Here is a 13,048-nt window from a genome sequence, read left to right on the forward strand (position 1 = left end):
GAAGGCAGGGTGCGGTGCATGCTGGTCTCCTAAGCAGGGGCGGGGCTGTGAGTCTGTGGCCAGTGTGAGCTATATAGTGAGACTTTGTCTAAAAAAACAGAACCCAAACCAAACAAACAAAAACAAAGAGAAGGGTTGAGAAGAAGGCTTAGTAATAAAGCATTTGCAGAAGAACGAGGCCCTGAGTTTGATCCCCAGAACCCACATGGTGTCTGTGCTCTGAATCCCAGCACTAGGAGGCAGAGACAGGAAGGTCGCTGAACCAGCTGGCCAGCCAGTCAGCCTAGTCAGAGTCCCAAGTCCCAGTGAGAGACCCTGTCTCAAGACGACAGTGTCCAGATGTGGCACACAGCTTTAATCCCAGCACTCAGGTGACAGAAGTGAGTAGATCTCTGTGAGTTCCAGACAAACCTGGTCTAAACAGCAAGTTCCAGGCCAGCCAGGGCTGCATAGTGAGACCTTGTTCTGAAAAAAACTAAACAAACAAAAATCCAACACGATGGCACCTGAGATTAACCTCTGGCCTTCACATACACTCACACACGTGTACATGTAGACTCCATGTGCTCACACACATACGGTGGGGAGGGGGGGGAAGAAGACTGTAGGCTGTGGGGTAAGAGGAGCCCTCCTCTGGGATTGGAGCCGTAGCCCTGAGCCTGGATACCTCTCTCAGGACCAGGCCACCCGATCTCCCTGTGGACAATGGAGTCCTCTATTCCTTAGGGCCCCATCACAGCTGAGAGAGAAAGCAGATATGTGGGTGCATCAGAGACAGATCTAGATTACAGCCTGACCCACATGCCCACCCAAGCCCTCGGCAAACCCTGGAGCAGCCAAGTGCCTCTCTGAGTCATGAGAAGAGGAGTGGTCACCTGCCTCCCTCACATGACGAGCAGAGGCCCAGCATGGCCCTAGTCACAGGCAGCTTCCCTGAGCCAAGGCCACTGGCAAGCTGTCTTCCTATTGAGAGCTGTTCCTGGGGCTTGGGTCTGCCTGTGGCCACACGTGTATGGTAGTCATGGTCCTCCAGTGGAAAAGAATCATCAAAACAGGGGGATTCTCGGAGATGATTACAGGTTAGGGGCTGGGTGGTCCAACAAAATGGCCGTCCACATGATAGAGAGCCCGAGAGCCTTGTAGCCGTTCAGCCCACAGGCTGACTCCTTCAGCAGTCCCGACCTGGTGCTGAAGGCCTGGAGGACTCCTGGAGAGCCACTGGTCTTCACCCCAAGTTCAAAATCCAGAGAAGCTGAATTGCAAAGCCTGTACAAGATGGCTACACCGGCAGGAATCAGTGCTGGGCAGACAATGGAGGCCTAGATGCTTCCTCCTAGGGCTGCTGGAAGCTCTCATCCACTCGGAGTGAGGGCCTTCTTTCTCCATCCATCTTCCCTGAAAATATTCTCACAGGAACACCCAGAGGCAGGTGTCTAAGTGGACTCCAGATCCAATCAAGTTGACGATCGATATTCGCCACCACAGCTGCCCTTATAAGGCAATACACAATCTTCAACAACTTGACTCTCTTTAGAGTCGTCCAGGAGATACACTTCTGGTGGTACCTGAGGGAGTTTCCAGAGAGGTTTGAGGAGGGAAGACACACCCTTCATCCTGGAGCTCATTCCTAGCCTTTATCAATTTATCCAGAGATGCTAAGAGCAGACAACCAGCAAAATAATCATTTTCCTTATTTCCCCCCAAACTGGTCCAAAGTTTCGAATCCCCAGTCACCAAAACCATCACCACGCAGAACCGAAGGATCGAGATGAGTGAAGGCCTCTGTAAGCTTAAAGTGTGGTCTCCATCATGGTCTCTCAATACTCCTCATCTCCAGCCACGGCAGGCCCGTCTCATGGACTGGGGTCGCCAATGCGTGGAGCAGGGGAGGGGGGAAGCCAGCTGGGCTCCAGCACTCACCTCTGCATCGACTTCAGTGTGACCACCCACCTCAGGTTCCCAAAGCAAGACTCCAGCCACCACAATGGACAGCACCCTGCCCCACCCCCCCCACCCCCCACCCCCCACCCCCAGGGAGTCCAAAGCCCCTTCTATCTGTCAGTTGTTCTGTCTGGCATCCTGTCACGTTGGCTGACTCTTTCTTACTTCTCCCCCACAAACATTTCTCTTCCCACAAGAAATGTTCCACATTCCCTTCATTTTTTTTCTTTTTTCTTTCTTTTTTTGAATTTTTTGAATTTTTTATTTTATTTTATTTTATTTTATTTTATTTTATTTTATTTTATTTTTTTAGTTTTAGTTTTTTGAAACATAGTTTCTCTGTGTAGCCCCCTGGAGGCTGTCCTGGAATTTGTAGACCAGGCTGGCCTCCAACTCTGGGTCTCCTGCTTCTGCCTCCCAAGTTCTGGGATTAATGCTATGCGCCACCATGCCCAGCTTCATCCCTCTTTCTTAGAGAAAAGAGCTGGCTTCTCAGGCGCTCCTGTCGGCCACACGCTCTGCAGATTGCTTCAGCTGACCCTCACATGCTCCAGAGGCTGCCATTATATGACGAAGGAAACTGAGGCTCAGACATGTAGATGGCTGTGTCAGGGCCACACAGCACGAGGAGCAGAGAAAGCCAGCTGCCTCCTGATGCCCAGGCGCCTTCGGAAAATAAAGATGGGAATCTAGAAAGAGCTTCCATCCTGGGCATCAGGAGAGGGACAAGGCTGTGCCCCTTCACCCAGGCCCCAAACCCAACAGACAGACAGACAGACAGACAGACAGAATCAATCAATGAATGAATGAATCAAAGTCTGTAGGACTCCCAGGAAGCCTAAAGTAAAAATGCTCAGCTACTTGGGAAGTGTCCACTGCAGAGATCTGTTCCCCTTTTTCACAGTGGGTCACAGGAATTGGACTCCAAAATACCAGTTTTAAATGTTTAAAAAAATTTTTTTTCTTTCTAAAACAGGGTTTCTCTGTGTAGCCCTGGCTGTTCCAGAGCTCATTCTGTAGACCAGGCTGGCCGTGACCTCACTCAGATCACCGTGCCTCCTGAGTGCTGGGATCAAAGACCTGCACCAGCACTCAGCTCTGACTCTGCGTCTTGATGGCCGTGCCTAGCAGACCAGATGGAACACATTTCTCAGCTGGAAGGTATCTATCTGTAAGATTTCTGCCTCACAGAGCTGTCATAAAGCTGGAGGAAAGAACACACACAGTAGTTCTTTGGCTTTCCAAGACTGGCACTTAGTAGGAGCTTGTGCCGTGGTTCCTTGGCTGGCACTGGCTGGCTGGTCATAGGCCTGTCCCTATATCGGTAGAGTATTACTGTCAAACACTCATCAATGGCTAGGAAGTGGGGGCACCCAGGTAGTGTCCCTGAGGGCAGTACAGCCCTCTCCCTCCCCAACTGCAAAGGGAAGGAGTGGATGTGACCACCTGCTGACTCAGCATCCAGGGGACCTTGGGGTCTCAGTGTCCACTCTGTCACCTGCCCCTGCTCTACTAAAATCTCACAGGCTAAACTTTCACTGCCCTGCCCTTGTCCCTGCAGAATTCTTGAATCTTCTGGTCCCTCCCTTTCCTTCACCCTACGCCCTTAGCCAAGCAGAAGAGATCTCACCATTAGACTATCTCAGTGTTTTTCCTGGCAGATGATGGTACCTGTTTTGCTTTGTTTTTGTTTGTTTGTTGGCTTGCTTTTGAGACAGGGTCTCCTGAAGGCCAGACTCATGTGGAACATTTATTTGTTTGTTTTGACACAAAGTCTCTTTACATAGTCTAGGCTATCCTGGACCTCACTTTGTAGACCAGTCTGGCCTCGAACTCACAGAGAGCCTCCTGCCTCTGTCTCCAAAGTGTTGGGATTAAAGGCGCGTGCCACCACGCCTGGCTCACTTGGAACTCTTTGTGTATCTATGGCTAGCCTTGAATTCCTGAGCCTTCTGCCTTAGCCTCTCAGGTGCTAAGATCACAGACAGGAGCCACCATAGCAGTACAATAGGGGTCACAGCAGCACTATTCACAAGGGGCAGAAGGTTGAAGCACTCCAGCATCTGTCAACAAACGAAGACAAAAACATAAGACTTATCCGCACAGTAGAACATTATTCAGGCACGAACAGGTACCGAGCTCTGGCACCTGCTACCACACGGAGAACCCTTGAAAACACAGCCAGCAAAAGCAGGAGGACGGAAAAGGGCTCCCACAGACGAGTCTGCTGTGAAATGTTTACAATAGGCGATTCATGGAGACAGGAAGTGGATGAGACATTCCCAGGGCCTGTGGGGGAAGGGAGAGTGCAGAGTCAGGCTTCAGTGTCTGCTTGGGAATAAGGCTGTCCACACTGAAGCCTGAATTTGGGCACTTTAAACGTTAGAATGAAAGCCAATTCTGGGGGCTCTCGTACCTGGTGCTGGCACATGGGAGGTTGAGACAGGGGGACAGCTGTCATAGTTAATCCTGATTGTCAGCTTGCCTGGATCTAGAATCAATTATGAAATAAGCCACTGGCACATCTGTGTGAGACCTTCCTGACCCTGTTATTTAACGGTAGGGAGACTTACCCTAAACATGGCCTCCCCTCTCAGTGCTGGTCCCGGTGCAGGAGGTCAGGAGGTCAGGAGGTCGGAGGTCAGGAGGTCAGAGGTCAGGAGGTCGGAGGGAGATGGCTTTACTCTTTGCTTCACTGCCTTGGCAACTCCACGGTGAGTCACCTGCTCTGTTGCTGTGGCTGCTGCTGCATTTCTTGACTGACATCAGCTTCTTCAGGCTTCTAAAGTGGACTGAAGACCAGTTCTCCAGGAATCCTCCAGTCCCCCCGGGACTGCTGTGGTATCCAGCTTGTGAAGCGGCAATGGCTTCTCAGGCTTGCCAGCATGTGGACGGCCATTGTTGGACTATCTACATACATCCGTGTGTCTACTCCCTGAAAAAAAAATCTCATCTAACTTGTAATGTAAGCCAATCCAATAAATCCCATTTAAACATTCATGCTATTAGTTTTTTAGGGGGGTGGTATTCCTAGACAAGGCCTCACTGTGTAGCCCTGGCTGTCTTGAAATTCGATTTATAGACCAGACTGGCCTTGAACTCACAGAGGTCTGCCTGCCTCTGCCTCCCGAGTGCTGGGATTAAAGGTGTGCGCCACCACCTCCCAACCTCATCCTCTCCGTTCTGTTCCTCTAGAGGACCCTAATACAAGTGCCAGGAGTTGGAGGCCAGCCTGGGCTCCGAAGTCAATTCCAGTCTAGCCTGTGCTACAGAATAAGACTTTGTTTCAAACAAACAAACAAACAAAATAGTTAAAAGGTATACTATTTTAAATTTAATGATGTACTATTTAATTGGGCAAGCTTTACAGCGTGTGAATAATGTGTCAGTGAAGCAGCTCTACAGATTAGGGGTCAGGGCTGAAGTTCACAGTGCCAGCGTCTCCTTGCAGGCCCCAACCTCTGGGCCATTTTTTGTTGTTGTTGTTTTCTTTTTTTTTTATGTTAGAGATGAGACCCGGGGACTGGCCTCCACTCCTGACTGCACTGCAGCCCAGGCCTCAACACTGAAGTCTGCAATCCTTGCCACAGAGCTCAGCCACCAACCACCTCTTAGGGCCAATGCTGTCGCCACGTGTAAGAATCAGGAGAAAGTGTCTGCTGCCTCCTGGTGGCCACTAAGAAAATAATCTAGCAGGAAAAAAAAATCAAATTGCGGAGCGTTGACCTCAAAACAAAAACAAATAAAGGCATGTATGGGATTTAAAACTACTTCACGGGGTTGGAGAGATGGCTCAGCAGTTAAATGAGGTTGCTGTCTTTGCAAAGGACCAGAGTTAGATTTTCAATATCCACATTAGGAGACTCACAACCATGTGTAACCCCAGCTTAGGGGATAACACTCTCTCTGGCCTCCGCGTAAAACAAACCATTTTTACAAAGATAAAAAATGCCTCCCACAGTTTATCTTGTTCTATTTCGGTGAAGAGATACCATGACCAAGGCTTATAAAAGAAAGCATTTGATTAGGGGCTTACGGTTTCAGAGAGTTAGACCATGATTATCATGGCGGCGTGGTACTGGAGAAGCAGCTGAGATCTTTACATTGTGATCTGCAGGCAGAGAGAGAGAGACGCTGGGCCCGGCCTAGGCTTTTGAAACCCAAAGCCCATACCCATTTCTCGTGACACACCTCCTCCAACAAAGCCACACCTGTAACTTTAATATTTTCAAAACCTATTTTGAACGATGGTTCTTAAATGCTTTTAACCTCCCTATTTTAGGCCACCACCCACCAGAGGTAGTGGATAAGAAAGGATATGGGGGCGGGGGGACCATGGGGAGTGGACCTGTTTTAGAAAGGTTTTTTGGAGCAGCTCCTGTCTGTGTTGTCCAGAAGGAAATCAGCAGCTCAGTTCACAGGTCAGCAGTGGCCGCTCAGTCTCTGCACGAGTCAGCAGAAAGGATCGGGAGGAAAGCTAGGACAAGTTCTTGGCTGCGCCTCTCTAAGCAAAGCGACCAGAGAGACAAGAAGCACTGAGCTATGTAAGCAAGCCACGCTCAGCCTCCGTCACTGTCCATTGAGTCCTCCTGAGACTGTCTCCGAGGATCACGTGTCCTCCCCAGTCTTGTCTAGGCACATGTCTTGTCTCATCATGTGCACCTGTCTCAGCCGACACCACTCTGCTAATCAGCCCAAGTCCACAGAAGCAGCAAGAAACTGCAGCACATCAGTTTTTTTGTTGTGTTTCTATGGAGTCCCGACAAATGCAGCTCAGCTACGCAATGTAAGGCAGACCAATACATGCATGTCGTTACTGAAGAATCCTTCACCATCTGTCTTTTCACATGCTTGCTTTAGCAGAACAACCTTTCTCCTGTGTCTGCTTCAGCGAAATGTTCCTTTACAAGTCTGCCTTAGCTTCTCACCTGTGTTCACTTGAGCTAAATGTTCCTTCACATGTTTGTCCCAGCAAAACACCATCCAGCACAACTGACTTTCCAAAGAGCCCTTAAAGTTTCCACTTCACAGACCTCATAATCTTTCCCAAACAGTTCCTCCAACTGGGGACCAAGCATTCAAATACACAAGTTGATAGGGTCCATTCTCATTTAAACCACCACACTCAGCTTAAAAGGAGCAACAAGTCTCACCTCAGCCTCCAGAAGCCCATACCATCTGATGCTTCCTTCCCAGGAACATTCAACAGCCACAAAATTTCTTTCGAGCAAACACATGTGCTAGGCTGCACCTGGGTTCTACTCCTTCTTAATCTGGTGTGGTGACACAACACTTGTAATCCCAGAACTCAGGGCGTGCAGATCTGTCACAGGTACCTAGCAAGTTCTAGACCAGTCCGGCTTGCCTGAAACCCAAACAAGCAATACACAAATGCATAAACACAATATATCCTGAAAACTGTTCCACATCTACCCTGGATTATTTTGTTGTGGTTGTTGCTGCTGGTGGTGGTTTTAATTTCTTGACACAGGGTTTCTTTGTGTAGCCTTGGTTGTCTTAGACTAGCTAGCTCTGTGGACCAGGCTGGCTTTGGACTCCCAGAGATTTACTTGTCTCTGTTTCCTGAGTGCTGGAATTAAAGGTGTGCACCACCACCACCACCACCACCACCTGCCCATCCCTAGACCTTGTTTGGTTTTGTTTTATTTTTTAATTTTATTGTATGTGTGTGAGAATTGTACCTCATGTGTGTGTGTGTGTGTGTGTGTGTGTGTGAGAGAGAGTGTGTGTATGAGTGTGTGTGTGTGTGTGTGTGCATGTACTTGTGCCACACTGTGACAGTGGATTTAGGAGTCTTCTTTCCATTATATGGTTTCTGCTCTCAGTCTTGACAGCAAGCCATCTTTCCAGCCCTGTGTATGTTTTTAAAGATGAGACCTAAAGTGTCACCCGGCTGGCCTTTAACCCACTTTAGCCCAGGCAGGCTCTCCTGAGTAGCTGGTATGGCAGGCCTGTGCCATCAGGCCTGACTTCTTATAATGTTTTCTGAAATGCCTGTTACAGTCCCCATTCTACAGATGGGCAAACTGATACAAAGCAGTCATATCTCCCTTAGCCAGGCATGATTCGCAATAGGCCACCAGCACTGCTGTGTACATTAGCATGACCCACACCAGTGGAAGGACTTCACCACATTGAGATGGGCAGAACTTCTGGGCTTGGTTGATCTGAAGAGTGCACGCTTTGCTCAACCCTTCTCCAAGGCTGTATGCAGTTCCGAGGCCTGAAAGGATTATGGGTTCAGATCTGAGAGATTGAGGGGAAAGTCCTGGTGTGAATCGGATATGGACCAGTTGCTTGTCTTCATTCACTGTAGCCTGTGATGGGAGAGGGGCCTAGGAGCGCTGTGGGAAGCCAAGAGACAGGATTCCTACATAACCCAGATCCCAGCCCTGCAGTGACAGGCAGCTTAAAGGGTTCCATGGGGTAAGGGGAAGGAACATAGCGATGCTGGCCTGGCCATTTATAATAAATAGGCTTATTATTATGGGAGCAGAGCTGGGGTGACATGTCAAGGTCAGAAGACAACGCGAAGGAAGGGTTCCCTCCTTCCACCATGTGGGACCTGGACATGGAAATCAGGTTGGCAGCCTTGATAGCCAGTGCCTCGTGACTGGACTACCAACCCAACACATGTTTTGATAAACTATGCACAAAGGCTGACTGATCGTCTTACAGGAAATGCAATGAAAGCATGCTACAGGACAAGCATGCAGCAAGACTAGAGTTAGCAGCATGCGGGAGGTAGAGAAGAACTCTTATCCTGAATAAGTGATCATAATAGACTAGGTTCCATTGCCCTGCAATGCCAGAACTTGGGAGACTGAGATAGAAAGACCATGAACCCACACACTGTGGTCGGTTAGCCTGGATTTTGGCTTGGGTTGTTTTTTCGTCTCATTTTCTGGTTTGAGACAAGATTTCTCTCTGTAGTCCAAGCTGTCCTGGAAATCACCAAGTAGCTCAGGCTACCCTCAGACCCACAGTGAGTCTCCTGTCATAGCCTCTGAAGTTCTGAAACCAGCACATCCAGATCCAAAGCTCATATTTATAGGAACGTATTTCTCATTCTAAATAACTATGTAAGTTTGCGCTCAAAAATTATTCTTTTTATTGTTTCAATTTTTATTTTTAAAGATTTATTGTTGTTGCTATTATTATTATGAGACAAGGTTTCTCTGTGTAGCCCTGGCTTTCCTGGAACTTAATCTATATAGACCAGGCTGGTCTTGAACTCAGAAATTTGCCCGCCTCAGCATCCTGAGTGCTGGGATAAAGGTATGAACTACCACTGTCTGGTGTATCTTTAATGATGTGTGTGTGTGTGCGCGCGCACACACATATGCACACACGAACATGTGTTGTGCATGTACTGGTGAGTGTGGGTGAGATGTCATATCCCCTAGAGCTGCAGCGACAAGTGATTGTTGGCCATCTCACATGGGTGCCAAGAGGAAGGGCAGCAGGTGTTCTTAACTCCTGAGCCATCTCTCCAGCTGCAGCTGCCTCCTCCTCCTCTTCCTCCTCCTCCTCCTCCTCCTCCTCTTTCTTTTTTACATTTATTTATTTAAAGATCCAACTTACTATGTAGCTCTAACTGGCCTGAAACTCACAGAGATCTGCCTACCTCTGAGTGCTGAGCCTGGAGTTAGGTATCTTTGTTGGGATTGGGGAGAGAAGACAGGAGAGGCGCTTCCACGAGAGTCCTGGCTGACCTGGAACTCTCTATGTAGACCATGCTGGTCTTGATTTATTTTTTAAGATGTCCCTAAATTGTTTATAAACTTTAAGTTCCAAAAAATGAGTTTCACTTCATCCTGTAAATACATTTCTCATCCTGGATATATTTTTTAAAAGATCCCAAAGCAGTAGGGCAGTGGTGGTGCACGCCTTTAATCCTAGCACTTGGGAGGCAGAGGCAGGTGGATCTTGGAGCTAGAGGCCAGCCTGGTCTACAGAGTGAGTTCCTGTATAGCCAAAGCTACTCAGAGAAACCTTCTCTCGGAGGGAGAGAAGAAAAGAAAAGACTCAAAGGCTCTGGATACTTAGAGGAGGCCACAGACTCTGTCACCTCTGAGACTGTACATCTGTGGCAAAAGTACCATCCCCAGCTCCGACAGCTATGACTGTCATGGAGAGCCAAGGAAGTCCTTTCTTGGAGTTTTTCCCAAGTCTTTCCTGCTGTCCTTGGGCTCCTTGTCCTGTAAGGTGACAGGGAGATAAGTGCCAGCGTGTGGCTCTGGCCCTGGAGGGAGGTGAGGACAGGTGGTGTGCAGTTACCTCCGTCCTTTGGGGAAGGGAGAGCAAGGGCGGGTCTCACCCTGCACTAGCGCTCTTTGCAGCTTTCTTTCATTGGAATGATTAAATGGCAGATGGGGAGGGTAGCTCGGCAGAGGACTTGTCAACACGCACAAAGCCCTGGGTTGGATGGCCAGCAGCTCCACATAAAGCCTGCTGTGGAACCAGCTGGAAGACTCAGTGAGAAAAGGCACCAGCGACCACCCGAGTCTGAAGGCAAGGAAAGGTGGAAGGATCCACTCCTGAAATTGTCCTCTGTCCTCCATGAGTGTGCCATGGTGTATACACGCATGTAAATAAACATGTGAGAAGTTTTAACAATTGTGTTTTGTTTGAGACAGGGTCTATGAAGCCTTGGTTGACCTGGAACTTGCTGTGTAGGTTGGCCTCTGCCTCCCTCTGCCTCCCAAGTGTTGGGATTAAAGGCATGCACCATCATGCCTAGCTCAAAAGGTTTTGTGTGTGTGTGTGTCTACACTTGAGTGCAGGAGCCAGAGATCCTTCTGGGACTGATGGGACAGGAGGTTGTGAGCCAACCAATGAGTGCCAAGGACTGCACTTGGGCTCCCTGAAGGAGCAGTTTTTGCTCTTAACTGTTGAACCATGTCTCTTGATTAAAAATGTAGTGACTTTTTTTTCCAGATTAAAAAGAGGAGGGCTGGAGAAGTGGCTTAATGGTTAGAAGCCTTGGCTGTACTTCCGGAAGACTCAGTTCAACTCCCAGCTCCCACGCAGAGGCTCACAACTGTCTGTATCGCTAGTTCCAGAGGACCGGACACCCTCCACTGCACTGAAGCCCACTGTGAAGAGCTGGGCACTGTCATCTATTTTTTTTTCAGTGCACGCTTATCAAACTCAGCAGGAGGGAAGCTTCCTCAGGCTTCCTGGAGTTCCTGGCTAAGTGTGAAATAAAATTGATGGCTACAGATCAACAGGAGAAAAGTGTAGCAAATGGTTTTAATCGGTTTTCTATGTCAGGGTGCTATAGAAGGAAGGTGCAAAGACCCTGGGTGAGCGCTCCGTGTTCACAGTCCAGTTTGATGGAACGGTGACAGCCGTGGGGAATAAAACAGGACATGATTGTGAGCTGACAGACGGAACGTGACGGGAGGCCTGGCAGCCCAGACTCTTCTTCCTCTAGGGTGTGAGGTGAGACTTTCCTAGATGAGAGTCTTGTAGCCTACTATTCGTTGGACACGGGTAGGTGAGAGAGCTTTCTTCTCCCTGGCTGGCTTCTCCCTCAAGACTGGGGAGTTTGTGAGAGGGCCAGGTTTTTGAGCATCTTTGGAGAGGGACACTAGTGTCTATAACTCATCTTGGTGTGAAGAATTCTAGTTTCTACGGCCTGCCTGGAGGGGAAATGGAGGAGAAAGGGGAGGGTGAGTAGGCCCCCTTTGTGTTTCCTGCAGATCCACACGCAATGTGTGAAGGGCTTTCTAACAGGCCCAGGCTTGGCAGGGCACCAGCAGGTCTTCCCCCTCCCCTGCTAATCCATTAGATTACATTCCTGAGGCTGATCACCAAGGTCCAGCATTCAAAATGTATTATTTGGCTACACTAACATGTCCAGTTAGGATTGGCCAAGTCATCCTAATACAGACTGCCCCCCTTTTCCCTTACAAGCAAACCACTCCCATTTGGGACAACTGCTGCTGATTTTGCCTGATCCAAAGGCAGGCCCCCCTTCTTGTCCCCTCCAAGGTGAATAAAAGCTCTTCTGGGCTGAGAATTTAGAGTCTGCCTGTGTTCTGTCCCGACGTTGCGATCCCTTCAACATGGGCAGGTGCCGTGCTTTGAGGAACTATGCTCTGAACCCCAGCAACTGCTTTAGGTCTCAGGAAGAACCTTGTGACGGCTAGTACTGTCAATTGGACAGCCTTAGAATCACCTGGGTGATGAGCGGCTTCTCCTCAGGAGGATTATTGCTTGCGTTTACTGAGGTGGGAAGATCTGCCCACTGTGGCCACTCGTGCACACCACGAGCACTGCGCCGCGGGACGCGATGGAACCGTGAGCCACAATGAGACACGCTAGACCAGATAGTTCCACATGGGATTTTATTTAAGATAGGGAAGGGGTAGCGGGCAGGAAGGAAGGGGAGAAAAGAGAGAGAGGGAAAGAGCACTGCCCGTTATATACTGGTGGTGACGTAATTATAGGTAAAGGTGGGCTATGGAATTCTGGGTAAACGGCAGCTGTTGCCTTGGCAACAGACCTATACATTGCTTGTATGGTGTCAAAGGCTTTGCAGGCCTCGGGTACCTACAGGTGTCGTGGGCTCAGCTGCTGCCACCTTGATTTCTCCACCAAGATGGACTGTACTCTTGGCTTGTGGGCCAGCACAAACCCTGTCTCCTTTTAAGTTGCTTTTGTCAGTTTAATCACAGCAACAGGAAAAGAAACTCAGGGACTCACCAGATGCAGTTCCTCCAGGGTGAAACTTCCCAGAGGCAAGGAGGGACACAAGCTGTAAGCAGGCATGGAAATACAGGGAGCAGCTGGAGACTCACTCTCTGTTGGTTCAGTGTCTGCCTAACGTGCTTGTATGAAATGCTGGGCTCGGTCCCCAGGACCACAGAAATCAGCTGGCCCACCAGCTTGGGCTATAAAGACTCGAGATGGAGGCAGAAGTAGCTGGAGATGGTGCTCAGCTGGTAGTGTGCCGCTTAGCTGGCAGGAAGTCCTGTTCCCTTGCAGGTGTGGTGGAGAAAGAAGGATCAGAGACCAAGGTTAGTCCACAGTGAGTTCAAGGCCTGCCTCGGCTACAGGAGACCTTGCCTCTGTCGCC

This window comes from Apodemus sylvaticus, chromosome 17, assembly GCF_947179515.1.
Source record: "Apodemus sylvaticus chromosome 17, mApoSyl1.1, whole genome shotgun sequence".
Classification (NCBI taxonomy): Eukaryota; Metazoa; Chordata; class Mammalia; order Rodentia; family Muridae; genus Apodemus; species Apodemus sylvaticus.